General features: G+C 42.9%; 1 long non-coding RNA gene across 1 annotated transcript in view; it reads left to right on the top strand.

Annotated features, from left to right (window-relative positions):
• Window positions 1-220: 220 nt before the first annotated feature.
• LOC134810674 (uncharacterized) overlaps window positions 221-6000 on the top strand; it is a 47247-nt gene continuing 41467 nt past the window's right edge. The window contains exon 1 of the long non-coding RNA XR_010159239.1: window positions 221-262. This is a non-coding gene — a long non-coding RNA (uncharacterized LOC134810674). The remainder of the gene's footprint in view (window positions 263-6000) is intronic.

Genomic DNA, 6000 nt, shown 5'->3' with positions numbered 1-6000 from the left:
GTCATTCTCATTTTGATGATCTGAACTCTTAGAAAACATGTTCACAGTATTCACAATGTAAAAAACTAAAATAGCAGTATTTTAATACAAAGCTCAACAGTTACTACACAGACAAAGAAAAAATTACAACACACTTAACTTGCACTCTGAAGTCACATCACTCAGAGTGAGCTAACAATGGATGATCCAGTACTGTGAACTACAGATTGCTGTTAGCAGCATCAGTGGTCAGGGGAGATGACAGTGATAGTGTCTTTGGAAGGTGAGTAATATGGGCCATATCTATTTGACACTAAAAGCAGTATCACTTGCAGCTCCTATTTTTTGGGCTTCTGTACTTTTCTCCCAATTTCTCCACTTATGATTTAAAAAAAAAAAAAAAGGGACCTTTTACATTCAGGAAAGATTTCTCAGGACATGGGAAATTCAGTGCTGAAACAAGACTGTCCTGGGTGAAGTTAGACAGTTACTTACCCTAGAAAGGTGCACTCCTGTGCTTTGTGGGGAAAGGAGTAGGAGCAGAGACACAATTGTCCCCCATACTGACACACAGATTATCCCAGGCTTTCAGGTCCATTTCTCAGTGTCACCCTTTGTTATCTTAGTGGACTCAGCCTTCAAAGCCTCCAAGGCTGTCAGACAGACTGCATATTTCTCTAAGCATGGCCTAGGCCAGTGGCTCTCAAATGTTTTGGTCTCTGGACACGTTACCTTCCTTTCTTTTATTTTTTTTTTTTTTGAGGCAGTTTCCCTCTTTCCCCAGGCTGGAGTGCAGTGGCGCAATCTTGGCTCACTGCAACCTCCATCTCCCGGGTTCAAGTGATTCTCCTGCCTCAGCCTCCTGAATAGCTGAGATTACAGGTGCGTGCCACCATGCCCGGATAATTTTTGTATTTTTAATAGAGACCGGGTTTTGTCATGTTGGCCAGGCTGGTCTCAAACTCCTGACCTCAGGTGATCCAACTGCCTTGGCCTCCCAAAGTGCTGGGATTACAGGTGTGAGCCACCATGCCTGGCAGCTTTACCTTCTTAAAAATGTTTGAGGACCCCAGTGAGATTTTATTTATCTGGGTTATATCTACCAATATTGACTACATCAGAAATTAAAACTAAGAAATTACAAAAAAGTTATGTATTCATTTAGTTTCAAGTAACAATAATAGAATCATTACATGCTGGTTGGGAAAAAAGTAGTTTTTTTTTTCCCCCTGAAAAATAACTCCAGTTTCCAAAACAAAGCAAAACAAAACAATTTAGTGAGAAGAGTGGCGCTGTTTTACATTTTGCAAATCTCTTTAACATCTAGGTTAATAAAAGGCTTCTGGGTTTTCATGTCTACTTCTGCAGTCACTCTTCAAAGATATGTTGTTTTGGTTGGAGTATAGAGAGAAAATTTGGCTTCACCCAGATACGTAGCTGGGAAAGAGTGGTGTATTTTAATAGCCTTTTTTGTTGTTAATTGTGGATATTCTTCTACACCAAAACATAAAGATTAAATTAATAAAATTATTAATTTTGCTGTTTCAACAAGTTAAAAACTGTTACAAGATTCTTAAGTGAAATTGATTTTTTTCCGGATTGTACATGGGAATGAATAACACAATGCCTACTAGTACAGTCTAGTGCCACTGTCTGGATTCATGGAAAGCACATGAAATTCACCCACCATTGCTTTTGTACCATTAGCGCAAATGTCAACAAAGTGAAAAAGGCTGATGATATATTAGTATTATTATGAAAATATAATAATGACTTATGAATCCTCCAAAAAGATCTAGTGGACCTCTGGGGTTCTAGCCCACACTTTGAGAACTGCTCAACTAGGCCAAATCTTTGCTAGCCTATTTTATCCATCACCTGACTCCCATCCACTTCCTTTCAGAGACTTTTTTTTTTTTTTGAGGTGGAGTTTTGCTCTTGCTGCCTAGGCTGGAGTGCAGCGGCATGATGTCGGCTCACCGCAACCTCTGTCTCCCGCGTTCAAGCGATTCTCCTGCCTCAGTCTCTCGAGTAGCTGGGACTACAGGCATGCGCCACCAGGACTGGCTAATTCTGTATTTTTAGTAGAGACGGGGTTTCTCCACGTAGGTCAGGCTGGTCTCAAATTCCCGACCTGAGGTGATTCGCCCTCCTCAGCCTCCCTAAGTGTTGGGATTATAGGCGTGAGCTACATGCCTGGCCTCAGAGACATTTTATATTCCCTTTTTGACATAGGTGTATTCTATTTTATAGTTCCTTTTTTTTAAAAAAAAAGTTTATATATATATATACATATTCTATTTATTTTTTCAGACAGGGTCTGGCTCTGTCACCCAGGCTTAAGTGCAGTGGTGCAATCTCAGCTCACTGCAATCTCCACCTCCTGGGCTTAATCCATCCTCCTACCTCAGCCTCCCAAGTAGGTAGGACTATAGGTGCATGCTACCACACCCAGCTAATTTTTGTATTTTTTATAGAGACAGGGTTTCACCATGTTGCTCAGGCTGGTCTCAAACTCCTGAACTCAAGCGATCTGCCTGCCTTGGCCTCCCAAAGTGCTGGGATTACAGGCATGAACCACCACACCTGGCCTCATTTTATACTTCCAATCTTTTGTTACAGCAGAGTCCCACTGCTTTTAGAGAAAGCATTAGTGTGTCCACCATATTGAAATATAAGCCCTCATCTCTTTTTAAAGTTTGCCTTAAGGTGAAAGACATCGTTTTGCAGCATATGCTTCATTCTTTTTTCTTTTCTTTTCTTTTCTTTCTCTTTCTTTCTTTTTTAACGGAGTCTCACTCTGTCGCCCAGGCTGAAGTACAGTGGTGTGATCTCAGCTCACTGCAACCTCCGCCTCCCAGGTTCAAGCGATTCTCCCGAGTGGCTGCGATTACAGGCACCCGCCACCATGACTGGATAATTTTTGTATTTTTAGTAGAGATGGGGTTTCACCATCTTGGCCAGACTGGTCTTGAACTCCTCATGATCCACCTGCCTTGGCTTCCCAAAGTGCTGGGATTGCAGGCGTGTGCCACTGCACCCAGCCTGCTTATTTCTTAAATAGAATGTTTTAAAAGTTTAACACTAGCAAATTATCTGTTCCTATTTACATGAATTCCATCCTTAGCCAGAATTGATTCTCACTGAAATTGAGAGATTGGCTAAATTGGCTTAGTACTAGGCAAGACTTCCTTAGAAACCCCTTTGATTGGTAAGCACATGCACCTATGGTGCAGTTTATCTTCCTTTGATCCTGCACAATAAAGGGTTGACACAGCAGGTCTGGGGTGTTCAAACCCTGCACTTAACAAAGAAAGGGCTGGCCCTTGACTGCTCCTGGGAGATCACCTCTAAGCCCTTGGAGTGTCATGCCTGATGAAAGTGTTTCTGTTTACCTGGGACCTTGAGCCACCCAGGTAGTTCATGCTGGCAATGTGATTTATGGTGGGGGACTTGGGTGACACAGTATCTAGTTGACATCTAGAGTGGCTGGAGATTGATAAACTAGGGTGAGCCATGTGGGTGCTCTATGCCCGTGTGACTGACTACCAATAAAAATCCTGGACATTGAGGCTCAAGTGAGCTTCTCAGGTTGGCATCACATCTCATTGCTGGGAGAATGACAGGTGCTGCCTGTATAACCCACGAGAAGAGGAGAGGACATCTAGAATGAGAAGAAGACAGTTGGTCTTTCTTCTCCCAGCCTCTGCCTGATGTGCTTTTTTTTTTTTTTAGAGACAGGGTCTCACTATGTTGCCCAAGCTTTTGAACTCCTGGGCTTAAGCAATCATCCAGCCTCAGCCTCCCAAAGTGGTGGGATTATAGGCGCGAGCCAGCTTGCTCGGCCTGACTAATGTGCTCTTTACCTCTGCTGATTGGTCTCTGTATCTTTTTGCTGTCATGAACTATAACCATGTGTATAATAGCTTTTCTGAATTCTGCAAATTTTTCTGAAGTGTCCCTGAACCTGAGGGTAGTCTTGGGGACCCCCATCACTGGTCCCTCTGCCCACTGTGCTCTACACCCCAATTATCTTAAAGAGAGATATTAGGTCCAGACGCTGTCTACCTTCAGGGAGTTTGTGGTTTAGTGAAGGAAGCCATTAATACTCCCCAATACAATGTGAGGCACACAATAAGACATACATCAGATAGACCTACAGGGTCAGGTGGCTTAGGAAAGAAAGCGAGTAATCTAGCTAGGTTATTTTTGGCCGGACGCAGTGGCTCACGCCTGTAATCCCAGCATTTTGGGAGGCTGAAGCAGGCAGATCACAAGGTCAGGAGATTGAGGCCATACTGGCCAACGTGGTGAAACCCCGTCTGTACTAAAAATGCAAAAATTAGCTGGGCATGGTGGCGTGTGCCTGTAGTCCCAGCTACTCGGAAGGCTGAGGCAGGAGAATCACTTGAAACCAGGAGGCGGAGGTTGAAATGAATTGAGATCGCGCGCCATTGCACTGCAGCCTGGTGACAGAGCTAGACTCCTCTAAAAAAAAAAAAAAAAAAAAAAAGCAAACTCATAGAAAAATACAATACACGTTGCAGCTGGAAATAGGATCAATCATCAGGAAAAGCCCGGATCAGAACAGTCCTATGTCTGTACTTCCCTCTGCACAACTTATTCTTTCTTTTTCTTTTGCTCTTGCCTAAATTATTTGCCATCTGGCTGATTCTCTGTCCAAACAGAAAAATACCTGATCTTTTTTACACATTGACAGAAACTCATTCACATCAATAAATTCTGCCTTCTAGGTATTTGCCCATAAAAGACTTCTATGTGTCACTGGGGTCTGGGAGTGCTCTGTCTCTGGTTAGAGCAACATCTGGCAATAGCAAGTTAGTATTTTTAGGGAGGTGGAGATAGATTTCTCCTGGCCACTGACTCATTGTTGCAGAAACTGGCTGGGAAAGTAAATCTGCTTTAGATGTACAGCAGAATGGAGTTAAAAGAAACAGTAGGGGACCAGGTCATTTCTTTTCCTTCTCCCTCCTCCTCCCTCCAGTTCTAACTCATCTCATTTTATTTCTTGAATCCAAAATTCTCACATGCCCAGGAATTTTCCTGTGCCAATGCTCTTCACCTTCATTTCCTCTTCTTGTGTGTGACCTTGACCTCTGGGCAGGCGACTCAGCCCTAGACTTGGAGTTTCTGATGTCAAGGCTCTAGAGTTCCTAGGGCACCTAGCTTGGAGGTAGCGAGCTGGAGGCATCTGATTAAAGCTCTCTCTCTCTGTCTCTCTCTGTGTGTATGGGGGTGTTGATGAAGGATACTGTAAAAAGATTTTCTGTGTTAAAAGTGGAGGCTCACATTGAACACCTCTGAGTTTCTAGCTCAACTTCAACATTCTAAGGATATTTGATTAAATGACAGCTGGGAAATATACGGAAGAGAGTTGACATTGATATCAGTTATAAATACTGCAGAACTAGCAAAAGAATAAAACTGTAAAGTTTGCTTTTCTGGGTAAGAATATTAACAGAGGTCATTTATGAGAATGACTGACCATTTAAGCTTATTTACCATGCAATATGGTAACAATTATGTATACTTGTCAACATGCCACTTTCAATAGGTTCTGTTTTACTCAGTCAATAAGTTCTACACATGTGCTTGCTTTTCATGATTTTATCCTTGAGATACAGTGGTTGTCTATTCATAGCTTACAGTAAATGAAAAGGAACATTGCCTGGGAAGACAATGCTACTTTGGTGCTGTTGTGATTGCATTTTAACTAGTCTGCAAATTCCACACAATCATTCATTCAGTGAATGCTTGCTATGTGCATGCCTGCTATGTGCTGTTCTCTTCTGCAGAGAAGTCAGGGGCGGGCAGGGACAGAGATGTGAGGAGGTGCTTACAGCCTTTGTCGGAGGGAAGTTCTCTCAGATAGTGAGGAAGTGGCTCTCTGGATCACTGCTCAAGGGCAGCTGATCAGTGCTGACATGGTATTAAAGCCAGCTTCAGCATCCCACAGAGCCATTGGCAGAAACTCCTGGCTCTCCTGGCCTCCCTCCTGAC

This window comes from Pan troglodytes, chromosome 7 (assembly GCF_028858775.2).
Source record: "Pan troglodytes isolate AG18354 chromosome 7, NHGRI_mPanTro3-v2.0_pri, whole genome shotgun sequence".
In the NCBI taxonomy this organism is placed as follows: domain Eukaryota; kingdom Metazoa; phylum Chordata; class Mammalia; order Primates; family Hominidae; genus Pan; species Pan troglodytes.
Note: the sequence above shows the minus strand (reverse complement) of the source record. Positions and strands in the feature narration are given on the sequence as shown.